Here is a 20242-nt window from a genome sequence, read left to right on the forward strand (position 1 = left end):
TCTATTAACTGAGTCAGCTGATTCATTTTGTTTACATTTTTTGGTAAAATTATTTGTGAATAAATAAAAATATTGTTATAATTAAAATAAAATGAATTTCATTCCGATTCGGATTCCAGTGACCATGAAACTAATAGTGGAAAGAAGATGTATTCCGTTCGATAGGGGTTTTTGATGGTTCTGTTGTTGATATTATTATTGTTGTTGTAGCAACAGTGTTTGCTGAGTTGAAAGCCCTTGGCCAAGTGAACTCGGGTGCGTAGAACCGGCTGTCGTGGTAATCTTGATGTTATTATTTTCAGCAATTGGAGCAGATTTGCCACAGCTGCCACCAAGGGGCTCAGTATATTTATCGCATTCGCAACACTTTCCCACTGTTCCTTAAAATTTTTAGGAAAAGTGCCCCTGCGAAATCCTTTGGCAAGAGATGAATTCTTTTCCAACTATTCCACCAGCTTTTTAAATTGGTCGGGGTTAGACATTTTAATTTTGTCCACGTTTAATTAATTTCTTTCCTTTTTTACTTTTACCATTTAATTAATTAAATTTTTATTTCATTTATTTGTGATACAAAGCCTAAAAAATTTTTTAAATACTTTTTTGAACACAACAGCTGAAGACACCAAAAACGTCGTCGACAAAATGAAAGGCAACATCAACGTAAATTTTTCTTACAGAATACCAAACAAATGTTGACAGTCATTGATAAGTGGCAATATTGTCAACGAGAATACGGATTTACAACAAATGATTAAAAACGGCGATGTGTTGTGTCGATGACGCCTAAAGCGAACCATACACTATCAAAATATTCATCAAGATCTATGGTAGTAGTATTGAAAATGTGTTTGTATGTGTGACACCGACAAGGCTTGATGGAAAATCAAAAACATTTTGATTTTTAGCATGCTTGATGTCACTTTTTGATAGTGTATGGTGTTTTCTCATCAATCACGAAGTCATTTACAAAAATATTTCAAGGCGTGAGGTTGATGAGCGTGTCGGATGAAGAGAATAATTTTTTATATTACATATTTCGCTTATTATTTTGTTTTTTTTTCTTTATTCTCAACATGTTCTCGTTATTGCAATTAAAGTTGCATCCGATATTGACATTTTTAAATACATTTTAGTGCAAATAAAAATTAAATATAATTCCCGCTATTGCTGTTAACACCACAAAATCGAAAATAAAATGCAGATTGACGAATCATCAATCAAGTGTACATCAAAGCATCAAATTACACGTACACGAAAGTGACATCAAGCATTTTGATAGTGAATGGTGCCCTTAACAGAATAAAGGCTCCATTAGTTTTTGCGTTCTGTAACGTTTCTGTTCTGTGCCGTTCTGAATGCTGTTATATATTTTTTTTTATATTTCGTTGTCTGTCATCAATGACAGGGTTGGTCGAGTATTTTGTGGATACTCATATACCAGGGCTGGTTATCGCACGAAGAGTGTGTATTTTTAAAAACAATTACTTGTGTGTGTGCGTTTTAATTCTATTAGTTTGAATGGCAAGTGTTATAGTTTTATGTTGGCAACATCAATGAATTTTAGTAGGTCAATTAAGTCATTAATTTCAAGTTTCGATAAAATTTGATACATATTGTTATGTTTTTGGAATAATTTAAATTGTAATCTGATTGCATTGTACTTTGTACAAGTAAAAATAACATGATTAGCATCTTCAACTACATTACATGAATCACAGATGTCCGATGGTTCAATTGACATGCGTTTCAGAAATACTTTGGATTTAGTGTGTTCAGTTAGCAGCCTGTTTAGCAGTTTGATTTTGTATGGGGGTAGATATAGATTATTAAACCATGGTTTTTTTGGTTTAATAGGGAAAATGCTGCCAAAAAAATTACCTGTTCTCTGCGACATTTTTCTGTAGTCATCAATCCATTCATCCCATAAGATATTATAAATTGATCTTGAGCAATCTTTTAATGAGGCAATTGTTATATTCATCCCGGCGGTGGTAGCAGCTTTTGCGAAGTAGTCCGCTGTTTCATTTGGTTTAATGCCAACATGTGAGGGAGTCCAGATTAAACAGATTTCCGAAATAAAGGCATTATCGATTTTATTGAGAATTGTGTTAACTAACTCATTTTGGGACGTATTTTTTCAGAAGTAAACAAGCATTACGGCTGTCTGTAAGAATTGCAGCCTTATCCATACCTTACTCAATTATAATGTCAATGGCTTTATCAATAGCGTGAAGTTCGCGCGTGAGTGATGAAACTTTTTTTCCAATTGTGTAGAGAAAATTCTAATTACACGAAATGTTGCATGCCGCACAACCTGTGGTATTCGAGGCAACAGAGGCATCAGTAGCCCAGATACAAAAACCCTCACCTTTTAATTGATTTATACAATCAGTGTATATAGATTTTAGTACCTCCCTAGGTGTATTATTTTTCGTGACTTGTCAATTATGATATTAATTTTGGACGAGGAATTAGTTCTTGAGAGTGGTGTTAGTGAGTCAAAGATATGTTTGAATTTCATATATATGAAGCCCCAGCTGGATTTTTGCGACGGATTTTTAGTGATCTGATCATATATTGTTATCTTTAGACGAAGAAGTTCTTTGGCAGCCAGATATTGAGCACGTTGTCTTTGGGGCATAATCGCGGATAAAGCATTAGCTTGATGACCGTTTGAGGAGGCATGGATGATTTTGCTGATGAGGTCATCTTAACCGCATTTATTGCTGGTTTACATTTAGACAGTACTTCATCATAGTGTTAGTTTAGAGATAAACTGTTCTTAATATGTCTGCCTAGAAATTTTAGGGATTTAACACTAGCGACTGGTGAGTTTTGAATTTTTATTTTAGGTTCTAGCCTGGCTCCTTTGGCTACATACATGACCATGTTTTTTTCCGGATTGTAGGTTAAGATTGAGTTGATTTAGCATAAAGTGCAAGTGATTGGCTTTCCTTTGCATATTTTCACTTGCTGCACTAAATTCCTTATTGTTTGATATCATTATGAAATCGTCAGCAAACTGAAAGAGATGGGTGTTATGATTAGCAATATTGTGTAAATCCTTGGTATAAACATTAAATAGAGTTGGACTTAAACAGCTACCCTGGGGTAAGCCATTTGAAATCTCGACTTTTTCATCGCCAAGTATAAGATATCGACGCTGAAGAAATTTCATGATCCAATTAGTGATGTGAATTGGAAAATTACCACTTATAAGAATTTGACTGAGACGGGTTATGTCAACACAATCATATGCTTTTGAAATATCCAAAGACAGAAGTATTACCTTTTCTCCACTTTCCTTAGCGGTTGTTATCGTGTGAAGTAAATCGTTAATACAAGTAGATGCAGACCTTCCTTTTCTGTATGCGTACGTTCTTAAGGGAAGAATATTGTTTGAATTAAGAAACGGGATTTGATCATTAAATTTATTACCTTCAAAAAAACTGACAGTAAAGCAATTGGTCTAAAGTTGGTGAAATTATTCAAGTCCTTGCCTCTCTTAGGAATTGGGACAATCTTAATAAATCTCCATTCTTCAACTAGGTGACATTTTTTCCATTCAGAGTTGAGCGCATTTAAAATAGTAGATTTTGCCGTAATTAGGAGTTTTCTTAACATTTCATATGATAAACCTGCAGCAGATGGCCTTTCTTAGCATCTAGAGTGTTGAGAAATTCATCTATAGAAAATGACAAGGTGGGGAAGTGATGATTGGAGTAAAAGGAATGGTAGAAATATTAGTGACTTGACCTTTGAGATAATCTAGAAATTTCTTATTGTTTTCACTGGTCCATTTAGTTGTTAAAATATTAGACGAATAGTTTTTACATCCTTTTAAAAATTTGTATAAAGATTTAGAGTTGGGAGATTCACAAAGAGTACTTATTTTGTTTGAAAAAGCTTCTCGTTTTGCAATTTTTACTCCATTTTTAAAATTTTTTATGGCCAAAATTAGGTTTTCTGCATTTGTATTGGATTTGCGTGAATTAAAAGATCCTTGTGCTGCTTGTTTTAGTCGATATAGTTTCTCCACTTTCTCATCCCACCATACTTTTGGGGTCTTGTTGGAAATTAAAATCGGATAGTGGTGGCTCCCTCCAATATGTGAGTTTATAACTTTCCATGAAATTGGTAAATGTGACGATGTGAACGATAAGTCAAGTACCTATCCATTAGACAGGTCAAATTTGGATTTCCTGAAGGTGACACTTCCATCGTTTAGGAGTCGGAACGGAGATGATAATAATAGATCATTTAAAATCGTACCACGTGAAGAGTCCTTGGGGTCATTAAAGTGTCGAGATCGAGCATTAAAGTCGCCACAGATGAGTACGTCCTGTCTATTTTCCAGAAATGTTAGCAGTTTTTCCATTTCAGTCTTAAATTGCTGTGTTCTAATAGAATGAGGGAAATATGTTGAGACGATGGTAAAGTTGTTTTTTAAATTTAGAGTCTTACATATTAATATATCCAGTGGGATATTAAACGGAATTTGTTTAACATTGATATTTTTCGTGAATGCAATGGCAACACCACCGTAGTTGTCATTCCTTTTTCTAACATGTAGATTACAGTTTTGTAAAAAGGTAAAATTATTACGTTCATCGAAGTTGAAGATTTCAGAAAGGATACATATGTCAATTTTAAGCTTGTTTAGTGAAATTTCCAAGAAGTTTTTGTTTTTATTAATGCTTTGTATGTTATATTGTAGAATATTCATAATATTGTATAGAATAGGTTTTGATTATTTGAAGACAAAAAAAAGTATGTAGTTTTGAAGTTTATTATTACGATTCATGGATGCTAGAAGCTAGGTGCAGGTTTAAGACTGCTTTCATTAATTTTGGTACTGTCTTTGCGACTTGTTGATAATGGTTCTGGTTGTATACTTTCTTGAAAGTTGTTGAGGATATTCAGTCCCTCGGTACAATTGATAGATTTTAATACGGTGGTCATTTTGTGAGAAAAAGTATTTACCAACTTCTCAAACTCAGATACTTTGTGATACGCAGGATAATCATAAGTAGGATGTGAAGGGTTAATGGTGATAGGCTTTGCTATTTCATGACTGCGTTTAGGGACAGATGCTGTATCGGATTTTAGTTAATCTTTTGTTAATTTCACGATTCACATCAATCGAATCGGAATTATGTTTAGTTAAAGATGGAAATGCATTTTCATATTCCTCTTCACCTAAGATTTGAAAATAGTATTGAGAAGGATATTTTTCCATAACCTCTCTTCTGGACAAGTTGGAGATAGTCATAATCTCCCTAATTGATTTTTCAGAAATCCATTTTTTGCATTTATGTGAATCAGACGACATGAGATCCTTGAAGTTACATAGAATGCATTTGGGGGAGTTGCAATCAGGGATACATTTAGAAGTTTTCCTACAGTTTTCACATTTTCTTTCCTTGCAGTTTTCTGGACATGGAATCAGTTCACCACATATAAGACATCTCTTTAAAGATTTCAGCAATATGACCCAGCCGACCACAATTTTTACATTGCCGTAGTGGAGGAATATATAATATAAAGTACCACATATTCTGACTTTCTTGGGTATATTTTCTCCGATAATACCAATTTTTACTGTTTGAGTGGGTAGAAATACTTCTTTGTCATCCTTAATTTCACGACGGGTAAACCGAAAAACAGAGAAGATCTCAAAATCGTTGCATTCAAATTCTATTTCTTCTCTTATCAACTCATTCGTGAAAGAGGTAGGAACGTTCCTTATTACAATAAACTTTGCAATGAATCGGTCCGGGATGAATGCTTTAAGTTGAGCAGTCTTTAGAATTGGGTTTGTGACAAAATTGTTTGCAGACGAGAAATTATTAAATGAGAAACGGAAAGTATTATAACCTACATTCTTCCAGCTGTAGTTCCTTTTAAAACCAAATTTTTGTAATTTTTCAAACATATACAATTCGGAGTTTTTCCTTCTGGAACTTATCTCAAAGTCTGAAGTCGGCAATACGTAAAAAGGACCAGGATGATTTTCGGGGTAGAGATTGTTTGCATTTAAGTTAATATCTGATTTGGATTCCATTAGTTTCTTACCTTCATGTGAATTAACATCACCACTTACATCTTCTGCTACTACAATTGACTGATCAGAATTTGTAGATGCATTGGATTCCTCAAAGTTCCTCACCGCATCTCCATGTATATTCTTTAAAGCTTTGTTTTCTCCATCTTTAGTCAACGCTTTTCGTTTAGCTGATCCTTCCGGATCATCTTCCTCCATATGTACTAAGCACCCATTTGCCGCCCTTTAACTATAACACTTTTATCTTAATTTTCCAGAAATGGTAAGAAAACAACACAAGCACAGCAAGTAAATGTGTTCGTCTTGCAAAACAAATTAAAATGCCGTTATAATTTGTTTGTATAAACAAGCGCAAAAAAAAACTTCCATCAATAGCGAGTACCATGATAAAAATATAGAAGGTAGTTTCAATCAAAATTTTTTTTTTAAAATAAGGTTTTTTGAAGTTTCCTTTTTTTGTGAGCATTATAAAAAGCGTTGCCACATTCCAAAAAATTATTATGATTTTCGAGAATTTTTTTACAAAAAATGTGTAATTTAATTTATTATTTAAATAAAAATGTATTATGTTGTGTTGGGAGTTATTGATTCAATTCCTAACGTTCGATTACTTATTAAAACACGTTGACTATTTTTATATGTATGCATTTTCTTCATTTTTTTATTACTATGTAAATATTTTATATCTTTTAAATGGAGGTTTAATTATAGGAGACAAGTAGCACACGGAAGAATGTATTTTCAATGGAAAACGGATGGAAAACAAAAAATGGCACGCGTTTAACAAATTTACATGTCGAAGGTGCCCTACTTTGGATCCCATAGCGCCGCCATTGAAGTATTTGTGGGGTTCATTTTCAAATCTTAAACTCGAATATTCCATGGGTACGCCGTTTAGAAATATGAGATTTATTTTCAAATAATTTCGATTCTACTCCAGTGTGCATAGTTAATGGATTATGATCGGTAATAATCGGTGATATATATCCCAAAATATGTTTACATAATAAATAGTATTTTGAAGTTACCTTGTGTTCATTGGGACAGCATTCATATCCAATCTCACACGCTTTGTTTTAACTGAAATATTACTTTCAACTAAATGGTCGGAGCACACCATTGGCTGTTTTGGCAAATCTTCTTCGCAAGCTTTACATATATCCATAAACTGTTGTTGTTGGGTAAATATTTTTTCTATTTTTTTAATAATTTTCAAATTAATGAAAATTATGTATTCCCAAAGGGAAAATTTAAAATTGATATGGCATTACTATTTTAACGAAAACGTCAAAATCCTTAAGCATGTCAGACGTAGAATTTTAAAAAATAAAGAGAGAATGAAACTACCTTCTATTTTTCTACTATGGCGAGTACTGTTTTCAACAGTGGTTGGATGCTTTCTGATGCTGTTATATTGTAGTTAGTTTTTCCGTAAGATCGTATCAGCTGTTTTTAAAATAATAACCAAAAAACCATCTTGGTGATTTTGTTACTACACACAAAAAATTCTATAGGTAATATTGCCTAAAAATATAGTATAAATTTAACTAAGTGCAAGGGTAGAATGGCATTTACATAGTTATTTAGTAAATATGCCTAAAATTTTAGTTGATTTCATTGTTCGAATAATCAACAAAAATTTTTGTTAAACTTTCTTATAAACTTTTCAAAATTACAAATATGGCGAAGCAAATTTATACTTTTATTTTTGGTAAATTATCTTTGTAATAAAATGTAGGTTTAGTTAAATTAACTATTTTTCTATGCTATAGTACTAATAATAATAAAATTGATTTTTTATTTAATTTATCTTTATGTATTGATAAAAAGAAAACTTAATGGAGTAAAACATTACAAATAAAATTGATTTGGGAAACAATTAATATCCAACCCTATGAATCTGAATGTTACTATGTGGAATGTTTGAGAAATCTCTATCTTTTGACCTGTTCCAGTACTAGTCAGATTTGAAGGTTTTGTTTTATTAATAATAAACTTATAAACCAATTGTTTATAGTATAGTATTTTTGATTGAAACCTGCAATCTGAGATAGAGATGGACATTCCACATAGTAACATTCACATTCTTATTATTCTTAATAATACCAAATAAGTAACTAAACAGCATTAACAGAGCAGTTAAATAAAATATTGAAAAATTTCACTACCGGTACTTCAAAAATATCTAATTACAAGAACTGCTGGAGATAACTTGCCATGTAGGTGGATTTGACGGGAGTTGAGCTTGTTGTGGGCTGCTTGATTTTTTGTTTTAAAATAATATCTATCGTTGTCCAAAGACGATGTCTGTGGTGGTGTTGTAGAATTTTGATTTCTTTTGGGGTCTTTTTTCACCAAACGTTTCCCTTTTCCAAATTTATTTGAGATTTTGAAAGCCTTTGCTGTAATTGTTGTCGGGCCACTGCTGAAGTTGAAGGTCTATCAACAACGTGAATAATACTTTTATTTGATTCACTACTCCACTACGTTTGATTATATTGCTAAAAATGGAATTTATTTAAATTTTTATATTTTTAAAGTTAATTTTTTAGTGGAGGTGCTATATCCTAGTCGAAGTTTAAATAAAATAAAACAAACGCGTGATATGTGTTTACTTGGCGTACGCCTGACTAGTTTTTTATTTTATTTCTAAATGTTGGTTTTAATTATTTTATTAAACAAATGAAACTACATAGTTAACTGTATTACAGCTAGTCGCTCTGTCGAATGACTTGATAATTTTAGACATCAGAACGAACGAAATGTAGGTAAGAACAAAAATCAACAACCGTTACTTTTTTATGTATCAGCCTTTTTGTTCTTAGCTTATTCATATATTTCGTTAGGTGCAGCAACGGCTATCTGTTGATGAGTTGAATGTAAATTCGGTTACTCGGTGACCGCCACAATTTAATATATACATACCCTTTTGCACCAAAAATATTTTCAATTGACAATTAAATAAACAAAAAATAACAAGATGTTACTAATTCCAATAGTTATATTAACATAGTTTTTAGGTAAAGTGTATTGTTTGAATTACCTATTGGCATAGATAATAAAACTTAGTTTTTCATTTTCATATAAAAAGAAATTAACTATGCAAACTTAGTTAATATAGCCTCGACTATTTTTTTGTGTGTATTTTTAGTGTTTTTTGTATTTAGACCTTCAACATATTATTGTGAACATTTTTATAAATACATACATATATTTTTTGTTAATGATTTAATTTAAACTAAATTTTTTACATACATAGTACATACATTAAAAGAAATTTATATTTATTTTATTAAATTTCAATGTTTTTTTGAAAATATTATATTTTTTATTCTTTTGTTAATAATAATTATTTCTCATTCAAAAATGTTGTCACCACTGCTTTCATATTGTTGGCATTTTTGTGTATATATGATATCGGCTGTTTTAGCTGTCACTTAACGTTGCGGACAAAATTCTGTTTTCAACAGATTCATCCGCAACAGAACGGCAACGTTACAGAAAAACTAACGACATACACAACTTTCCCTATGCTAAAAACAAAACAGCTGATTCGGAACGGAACGTACAAACTAACTAGGGTGATTATATTAGGCGTGCGACTTCGAAATGAATATACGATATGTAGATGCGCGATACATACACCGGCTCAAATCATGACTCCTTCGTATGGAATATGAGTGACTATAAGCAATATTTACAACAAAATATGGAGGAGAATACTTGGATTTTAGGTAGGAAATTTTCTTTTCATATTTCTTTTTCTTTAAATTCACAAATTTATTAGTCGATGCTGGGTATCCGTTGGAACCATTTTTAATAACTCCTTTTCGAAGTGCTGCTGAGGGATCACAAGAAAGCCGTTTTAATACAGTCCATGCAAAAGCAAGAAACGTAGTTGAAAGAACAATTGGAGTTCTTAAAAGCAGATTCCGTTGTTTACTCTCTGCGAGAGGTTTGCACTACACTCCAGAAAAAGCGACTCAAATTACAAATGTTTGTTGCGCATTGCACAATTTAAGCAAACACTTTAAAACTGAATTTAATGAAGCATTGCCTTTTCCATTAGACCCAGAAGTAGAAGGCGGAGAACCTACAGTGACAAACATTGAAGAGTCTGCACAACAAATTAGAAATAATTTAATGCTTACAATTTTAAGTGAATAAACATTTTTTTAACTTACTCTACAGTTCATTGCACTAGTTCCACCACGTCGAATTCGTTGGCCACTAAGAACTACTACTAGTGAATTTTCAACCCACTCGCAACGTTATTGACTGGTGAATTTAACACGGGGATGTCATTGCAAGTGGTCGATTGGCACACTCTGCATAACACTTCACTATTAAATTCAATAGTGAAAATACTCCAGCATTTGAGAAAAAAAGAAAAAATTAATTTTTCTGAGAGCGGGGTTGAACACATAACCTCTCGTTTTCTAGTCAAATGCTCTAACCACTAAACCACAGAGCTCTTATTTGTACTGCTCTCTAATTATTATTAAGAATAACATGTGAGTCCACTCTCTATTTTTGCATTTTCTACATCATCACTGAGAATGAAAACACAAACGGCCACATTCAGCATTACATGTGGCCATCGAAGTGATATATTATAGAAGATTTTATTTTTCTTGAATTTATTTTCAAAAACTAAAGACAAATATCTGACTATTGTTTATTACTGAATATGCTGGTGAAATGTAGTGCAAATGATAACCATTTAACTACCACTTTAGCAACCACATCGAACTAGTTATTTGTAGAAGTAGTAATATAGCTAGTGCAAGGTTTCCAATTGGCACTTTTCAAACTGCTGGGTATTTATTGCTATAATTCACTAGACATTAAAAAATAATATAAAAAAAAGAAAAACTTATTAATATGTAAATAAAAAAAAAATTAAAAACTTATTCATATGTACATAAAAAAAACTTAAAAACTTAACCATATGTTAATAAAAAAAAAGTAACGGATTCTTAAAACTAAAGCAAAAGCTATTTAATATACATATATGTATGATTATCATAACTCTTGAATTCTGTTATTAGTTAATTCAAGTTTGGCTACTATCAATTTCATTTCTAAGTCAGCTTTCTTCTTTTTTAGTTCATAAATTTTTTTATTTAGTTGGTAATTTTTGTATGAATTGCTTTTAATTTTTTTTAATGTCTCTAAGATCTTCTCCTGATTTTTTGCTTGCGTTTTTAATATTTGTATACGTTCGTCCTCCAACTTGTTCTTTCTGCGATTGTTCTTTGGCAATTGTGGTTCCGTAGATTCAACATTCTGTGAACGCTCCTCAGGTCTAAATGCAAATTCAACCCCATCGAATTTGCTTTATAGTGAGTCCATACCTATGATAAAATACAAATTATTTTTAAGTAATATAATATAAATTAAATAGTACATCTACTACTAACTCTTTGCATTCCTTGGTGTTTTTAATCGGCGGTCCCAAGCTATTTAACTGCTCCGTAAACGTATCCCATGTGGTCTTATGCATTAAACACATAAAATGCACACGTTTATATGGAGACGATTATTTTAACGACAGCACAGCTACACGGCCACACGACTACTCATGCCGATGTAGCCGAATTAGGCTAATTTCTATTTTTGTCAACTACAAAACAGAAATAGTGTTGCTAATATAATAAAAAAATGTAAATCAAATTAGTGCTTAAAAAAATATATTTTTTTACTTAATTAAGAGAAGTTTCTGATAACCATATTGAAATAAATTAATAACAAGTACATAATTGATTATAACCATATATATATTTTTACTCAAAATAATTGTTTCAATCTTAATTACTTTGGAATTTTGTACGGTTATTTTTTATTAAAGTGGCACCACTGAATTATAAATCAGCTGTTTAATTGTAGCTGTCGTGTTCAGAATTTGTGTTCGTGTAGTCGTGTAGCCTGTTGTCTTGAATGTGTTTAATGCATTAACTGCCATTCTCACAATGTACGATTAAAAGTTAAAGTGAACTTTAACCGCAAGTTAGGCTAATTTGAATTTCACAATGTACGATTAATTCTTAATTGACACTATTTAACAACAAAGTTGCTGTTAAATATAACCGAACAAATTTCGCCGGTTAGCATCTTAATTGTAAGAAATATAATAAAAGAACATGGAAAAACATTTATTTTTTTGTAATATTTATAATTTTTAAAAGTGTAAAGCGAAGAAAAGTAAATTTTGCACAGGGTGATCCATATACCACCCGGATATTGCACTTACAAACCAAACAACAAATGTGCACTTTTGCTTGTTGGTTTTCAGTAATTGTTGTTCAGTTTGTTCTGTAAATTTTACAGTTAGGTACCTTAATATTTTTGATTTTTTTATACGTTTTATACCACTAAGAAAACACAAACTATTATTTTTTATGCCGTCTTTTAGACAATTTTTTATATTTCAATCTTTCATTACACTATTTTTCGTAAACAAATGTATGCATTATTGCCATACTTTCTACTGAATGCTTTGGTTAAGTAATCAAATGATGGTGAAACGTAAATCGGTAACCGTTGGTTAAATGGTCCCCGTTAAACAAACCGACAGTTGGTTAATTTCCCGGTTAAAATGAAATAATCGTACATTGTGAAAATGGCCGTAAGCTGCATTTTGCTAAATCCAAATGGTACCTTGCCTCGGCCAATGCCTGGATGAATTTTCATCAGCTCAACCAGCTTCTCCATTTGTTTTTTATTTGTAATTTTGCTAAGAAATATTTATAATTAAGTATTTTTTACAGTTATTTATGTTTTGCAAAGACAATTTTATATTAATACTAACAAATTTGTCTCTATTTTCGTTTTTCAACTTGTAACGTTCATAAAACAACACCAAACAAGGAGTTGTAAGTTTTTGACAGTGCTGACAACATATAAATACACATGTTGTAAACCACAATCAATGTTACAGAACACAGACAACTCCAAATACAACAGTGCCGACAACAGGGGGGTTACTCTCTATTGCGATGCGCAAGCAAGTTCGATGCGAAAGGTAAATACGATATAAATACATTTTATTATTCTGTGTCGTATATGCAAACGCTTTCGCAAAATAAGTTGAAAAATAAGCAACACTGGTACCACAAAATAAACAATAGCGAAATGAAATGTCAAAACTTGTAAATAAAAAATTTTAAACACATTTTTTTGCGATGCGAAAACGCAGTAAAGGGTACCAATTGTTCAGTTTTTCTTTCGCATCGCAATAGAGAGTAACCCCCCAGTTGTCAATCATGATCGCATTTTAAAAAATACATCACTAAAATAACAACTGTTGTAAACGAAAATCGGGGCCTTATTTTAAATATAGTCTGAAAGTTTTACTAAAATCGGAAAACATTAACCCTTAAATCGTGAAGGTCAAAGGACAATTTTTTCAATATTTGAAATTTCTCATGGAAAGATAGCGAAATGTTATTTTTTTCGGCCCGATTTTAATGAAACTTAAGAAAAACGTAACACAAAGACTAGTATTTACAAAAACAGCAGAAAAATTAAAATTAACCCTTAATAGCACTTGGGGTTCAAATGACCCCAAACTTCTAAAACCATAAAAATATTGTCAATTTCAATATTGCTGATCAAAAATTGCTGTTATAGGAAACTAACTTTAAAATATAGTATTGTGTATTACAAAATAGTATTACTAAGCAATTTTAAAGAATGTTCACAATTTTGTTAAATTTTGACCACACATTTTTTTTGCTTTAATAACCTAATTAATATTTTATTGAGGATTTTTGAACAACAAAATTGATTTTAACCATTTAGTGTACTTTTGCTTTATTAAATTTAAAAAATAACTTGAATGATTCAGTCTATTTAATTCTAAAAAACATTAAAGTTAGCACCATTCATATTGAATGTGTTTTTCGTGATTTTAAAAGTTGAGGTTCATTTTAACCCCATGGGTTAATTTTAATTTTTCTGCTGTTTTTGTAAATATAGACTTTGTGTTATATTTTTTTTAAGTTTCATCAAAATCGGCCCAAAAATATAAACATTTTGCTATTTTTCCATGAGAAATTCCAAATATTGAAAAAATTGACCTTTGACCTTCACGATTTAAGGGTTAACGTTTTCCGATTTTAGTAAAACTTTCAGACTATATTTAAAATTACATGGAATATAATATTCTGAATAGCTTTTGCTTAAAACTCATAACAGTAAGGAAATTCGGTTCATTCGCCAAAATATGGCCAAACAATTAGTTTTTCTCGAAAATCGCAAAATTTAAATCGCAGTTACGGAAAAACTACAGGAGGTATTGTCATACTTTTTTCATATTTTTATTTCCTATTATGTTCTAAATAAATCCCAATGTGATGATCAAAAAATTATGAAATTTGTTTAACAAAATTTTTAAAAATTTGAAATTGGAGTTTTGAAACATCCGTTAAAAAATTTAAATTTTTTGGTCATACCTGCGAATAGGTTAACAGTATCCAACGAAGACAAAAACTCATGTACAATTAAATATGGATATATTTAAGTAAAAATAAGCTTTTCTTTTAATATTTTGTTCCCAAATTTCTTGTTCTAGTGGCCTGAGACACGTTAATGACCTGGCGATTTTTTATAACTTTAACATTAACCAATTTTTGTCTTTTATATTTCATTAGAACGACAATTACATATACATTTCGATTCTTTTAAATTAAATTGCAAAAGTAATTATTTAATGGGAAAATGTTTACAAAAACTAAAAAAATTGCATTTTCCCCCCCTTGTAAATGCACCACAAAACTTCATCGTCGTTGCGGCACCAGTTAACGTTATCCTATCATCCTAATATTTTACACAATGTGTTTCTGCTATACATAGAACAATTCTAGAGGGGGACGGTCAAAATTCGCAATTTTTTTTTTTGGAACACTCTAATGTACATTAAATTCAATTTAATATTTTTAAGTAAACTCATCATCCTCTACTATTTAGAATCATTGTAATTCTAAAAAAGTTTTATATAAAGAGGTTTATATTGTAAATCAGTAGTTTAGGTTTCAAATCACACCAAATGTTTGATATAATGTGTACACAATGCACCAAAACATGAGATTTATTGATTTTAGTCCCAAATTTAAAAAAACCGGTTAACCGAGTGATATAAACCGGATAAACCGGTTAACCGAAAATCAACATTATAAAGTAACCGATTAGCAAATAATCGAGATTTTGAAAAAAACGGTTTTTTCGGTTAACCGGTTATCCGGTTTATAAACTCTAGTCCGAATACTGCCTATTATACTGGCGTGACCGTATGGAGCATGTTTCCACTTCAGCGTTTAGCCTGAATGCAGAGGTAAATGCCATTTTCCATGCCATTAGATCCACGTTCAATATAGTAAAGAGCGACTTTTTTGCGGTCGTCATTAGAGCTCCTGTTATCAGGATTGCCATTCTTCTTAAAATCTTCTCGAATAGCATGCGAATTGTCTAGTGTCTTCCAACAGACAGAAACTCCATAGAATAGTATCGACTTAATGACCGTATCACATAGCCAGTTAACGAACTGGCGTCTAATACCCCATTGCGTACCGATTGCCTTCTTACAGACGTACATAGTCGTCAAGGCTTTTGACCTTCTTGAAAGGGTATAGGGTTTCCAGGATAGAGTTAGTTCAACACCATATAATCGGGGAAGCGAGAAATGAGGAATCTTGTACTTCCTTGTGAACAGTACAAGTTCGGTTTTGCTTGGGTTAACACTCAATCCACTGTTTGTACTCCACCGACTTAGTACACTGAGTGCATGTTCCAGGCGTTGTGATATCGTGCCCAAGTGGATCCCAGATACTGCCACTGCGACGTCATCCGCGTAGGCGACAGTTTTATAACCCATTAGATCCAATTTCCTGAGCAGACAATTTATGGCCAGGTTCCACAGAAGTGGTGATAAGACGCCACCTTGAGGCGTACCCGTGGTGTCCATTCTCGTGATCATTGCCGTTCTCTTTTCGGAACGAATGATCCTGTATCGTAGAAGGTTCGTGATGAACCTTACAGTTGATTGGTCCAGACCAAGATCCTGTAGAGCTGAAACTATAGTTGCAGATTCTACATTATTGAAGGCTCCTTCTATATCCAGAAAGGCCACTAATGAGATGTTACCGAATTCAGGGGATTTCTCAATATATCCCCCTAAGGATTTGCCCTTCATCTAGACGTGTTGAGAGGGAGATAATGATCCTTGTTTCAAAGACACTCGTATGTGGATGTCGATAATTCTTTCAAGGGTTTTCAGCAAGAATGATGGTGGACTAATTGGTCTGAATCGCTTTGGTGTGTGACGATTCCCTCCTTTCGGAATGAATGTCACAGTGCATTCGGTCCACCGTTTTGGTATGTACGACCATACAAGACACGCATGATAAATAGTTATCAGCCAAGGAGTGACTTGATCTATATTATTTTGTAGATCAGTGGGTGTTATGCCATCTGGGCCCGGAGAATTATAAGAGTCAAAACTTCGTATGGCCCATTTTATCATATGTTCGTCAATTATAATTGACGAACCTCTGCGTGCAGAGGGAGTGCACGTACGTCTTGTGGCCTAACTGAAAGAAAGTGTGAGCTTTTCCACAGCGCTTTCAATCACCCTTATTCTGGTTGTCGTCGTCGACATCGTCGTCGTTTTTAATTCGACATCACTTTCTGTCGACGTCGACGTCACCTCGACACTATTTTGGTATTCTGTAACCGTATTGTGTCGACGTCGACTGTTAATCGAAAAGTGCAATAACACAAAACACACATTTCTAATATTTAAGTCTGCTGATTCATTTTGTTTTATATTTAAAAAAAAATAATAATTTCTATTTTAAATTGTGATACGGGCATAATTTTTTAAAAATGTTTTATGTTTATGATTCAAATTCAGATTCGAGTGATGAAAAAAATAAAGAAAACTTAATTTTACAAAGAAAACAACTCCGGCAAAATTCTGATATCTTTAAACTCCCAGATAATACGTGAGAAAAAAAATCAAAATATGATACCTCCATATTGCTTATTATGATATTTTTTTCAAAAGGTTTGAATGCTACTTTATTTTACCGATGGAATTAAATCATCATTTATTTCAAATACAATAAATTTGGCAACAAGATTAAGATTTCTGACATAGGGTTCGTATCAGGTTAGTGTTGGAAACGATTTTAATTTTGGTTTGTCGCAACCTGTCGTTTCTAAAATATTGCCCGAAACTCTGGATGCTTTAGAAATGAGAGTTTGTCCAGGTATCTCTTGTTCAATGGGGGCATCTATTGTGTCCAATTCAATAACGTCAGACTCTCCTTCCAAAAATCTTGCTGATTCTGGGATCTCAACATTATTGCCCTGATTCTGGCATTGGATACCTTGCACAACACCTTCCGGATTTATATGTTTATTAAACTGAAAGAGATTTGCTACATCTTCCTCCAAAGGGGTGAGTGCCAACTGGATGTCCAAAGCTAAAACTGATATAGTATTGGTGAGAGAAAGAGAGCTGTACTGAAAGAAAAGTTCAGTAAACTAAATAAAAGGTGTTAGTATTTTTAAGACTTTATTTGTTAACAATAATCGAGTCAACAATCTTAATCAAATTGTCTGCAACATATTATCATAGTTCATTAATTGAGAATTCGATATTAACCATTTTCGACATATTTGTAAGTATGTAAAATATTTTTTTGGCTTATTTTATTACGTTGTTTTGATTAAAATCTGAAAAAAAATTGTTCATAGAAGTAAATTGATGTAAAAAACCAGACAACACTTCAATGATTTTTTAAAGTTCTAAATATATTAAACAATCCAAATATTTCTTACAGTGATCATGAACAAACAATTTTAAAAAAAATTAAAAAATAGCAATATATCCGCTTAGTGTGTGCATTCGTCGCTGTCTCAGTGACTACTAAACGAAAGAGAATAAGAATATGTGTGTTTTTAGTCAGCGCGAAAGCACAATGAAATGGACATCATAGCATTACACCACTAATGTGCAGCCCACCCAACTTTGACGATTTATCGTCATTATGACGATTTTTTAAGTCAAATTTGTTAAAATGACGATTGACGATTTTTCATTTTTCCCGCGAACAAAAATTACGATTTTTTAAAAGCAAAACATATTTTTTTAAAATATGTTAATATTTTAATTTTTCCTAAAATTAAAATATTGTAAGTCCCCTTTTGCAATGTACAAATTGAAAGGCAGACAGCGTCCAATTTTATATTGAATTGGTTTCACAAATTTTAAAACGTTTTAATTTTGGCGATAAACTTTTAGAAGGATTAAACTCCATTGAATAAAAAAAATTATTCAATTTTACAAATTTATTAAATGGAAAAGAACTTAATAATGAAGTTCGAGAATTACGTAATATGAAATTCACCGAACTCCAAACATTGGAAAAATATTTATATTTTAAAGAGAGTCAATAATGCTAAGGCCTTCCCAATTTTAACACAATTTGTTTCGAGTTTAATGGCACTACCACATTCGTTGGCCAACGTTGAAAGAATTTTTAATATTGTATATTTAAATAAAACAAAAATCAGAAATGTTTGGATTCTTCAACATTACAAGGAATATTGTTTTCAAAAGATTATCTTAAGTTAAATAATTCTCAGTGTTTTAATATAGCAATTAAAATTTTTTTTTTCAGTATTTTTTCTTTATTGAATCTTTCTTATTAGAAATTTTCAAATAAGTATTCAAATCTTAACCTAAACTAAAACTAAAGTTGTTATTGCCGCTGCAATGTCCAACATGAGTGCTCGTTAAATGATTATCTCGCCAGATCCAGTGTTTCCAATCGCCCCAGTCGTCTATGACCCTCAAATGACAGCAACTCCCTGGCGAGGGGGTTTGGATGATCCATTAGTTTTAAAATGTATTTTAGACTGGAGAGTTTGATCTCCTCGCGTATTATGGGGACATTGAGATCCCTATGGATATTACTATTGCGAATGTACCATGGGGCACCTGTTATTGTCCTTAACAGTGCTGACTGCTTTCTTTGCAATTTTTCAACGTTAGATGAGGAGGCTGTTCCCCATAGCTGAATGCCGTATAGCCATATCGGTTTTATAATTGTTTTGTACAAAAGTACTTTGTATTCCAAGTCTAGAGCAGACCGTGGGTCAGTTGGACTGACTTTAATTTTATTTGCGTAACCTTGGCTTCAATATGGTGGGACCATGTTAAACGGCGATCAAGATGGATACCGAGATATCGCACATGGCTCTGTTCTGGGATTTTGATATTATTTATCTGTATGGAAGGGCAAATTTCTCGTTTTAAAGTAAATGTAACGTGAATACATTTTGTTGCATTGACCTTAATTTTCCATTTGTCCAGCCATTTTTCCAAATCGCCGATGTGAGACTGGAATTGTTCAGAAGCTATTACGGGGTTTTCATGTGTACTTAAAAAAGCGGTATTAGCGGTACTTAAAAAAGCGGACTTGCCACCTTTTGAAATTTCCAAAACGGGACACCATTAAATGATCAGAGAACGATGGAAAAAAACATGGAAAATGACCTAGTGTGGGTTATAGGACTTGCTGAGTACATTACAAATTGTGTCAAAAAATTGCAGAAACACCTTCAAATTCAGAAGTTATTCTGAAAAAACCGTTTACAGTGATGTTTTTCAACTTATCGATCTGTAACTCAGTCAGTTTTTGTTCAATTTTTATTTTTTTAACGCGTTGGGAAAGAAAACTTATTACGCTTCAAAATGACATGCATTTATTGATACAGTTGTAAGTTATAAGTATTGTTTTTGTTAAGATCTTTTTTGATTTGAGTCGCTTTTCATTGCTTATTTTGATATGAAAGCTTATAAATATATCAATGTATAAAGAAAAGTTCTTAATAAAACATGGTTTTAATTTTTCAAATCGGATGAAAACTGTAAAAGTTATTCAACTTTTCATTAATACCTTTTTGAGTATTTTCTCCCCCAGCGCATATAAATGTAAAAAAAACAGGGTAAATATTTTCGAACTTTTTTCGAAAAAGTTTAATAACTTTTGCAAATATAAACCGATTTTAATAAGTAATATCTCCTTTTTGTCTATATAAAATTTTCTTTAAAGCACTGTGCAAAAAAAATTGGTTTTCATAGAAAAAAATTAAAATAACTATTGTTGA

At 32.0% G+C, this 20242-nt stretch overlaps 1 long non-coding RNA gene and 1 pseudogene across 1 annotated transcript; both read right to left on the minus strand.

Annotated features, from left to right (window-relative positions):
• Positions 1 to 2848: 2848 nt before the first annotated feature.
• LOC135952580 (uncharacterized) lies at positions 2849 to 6262 on the minus strand (annotated as a pseudogene).
• Positions 6263 to 11158: 4896 nt separating this feature from the next.
• Positions 11159 to 11623, minus strand: LOC135949964 (uncharacterized). The gene is made up of 2 exons (XR_010575919.1): positions 11488 to 11623; positions 11159 to 11421 (listed from the first exon to the last, which is right to left on the minus strand). It is a non-coding gene; the product is annotated as an uncharacterized LOC135949964 (long non-coding RNA).
• Between the last annotated feature and the right edge of the window lie 8619 nt (positions 11624 to 20242).

This window comes from Calliphora vicina, chromosome 2 (genome assembly GCF_958450345.1).
Source record: "Calliphora vicina chromosome 2, idCalVici1.1, whole genome shotgun sequence".
Taxonomy (NCBI): Eukaryota; Metazoa; Arthropoda; class Insecta; order Diptera; family Calliphoridae; genus Calliphora; species Calliphora vicina.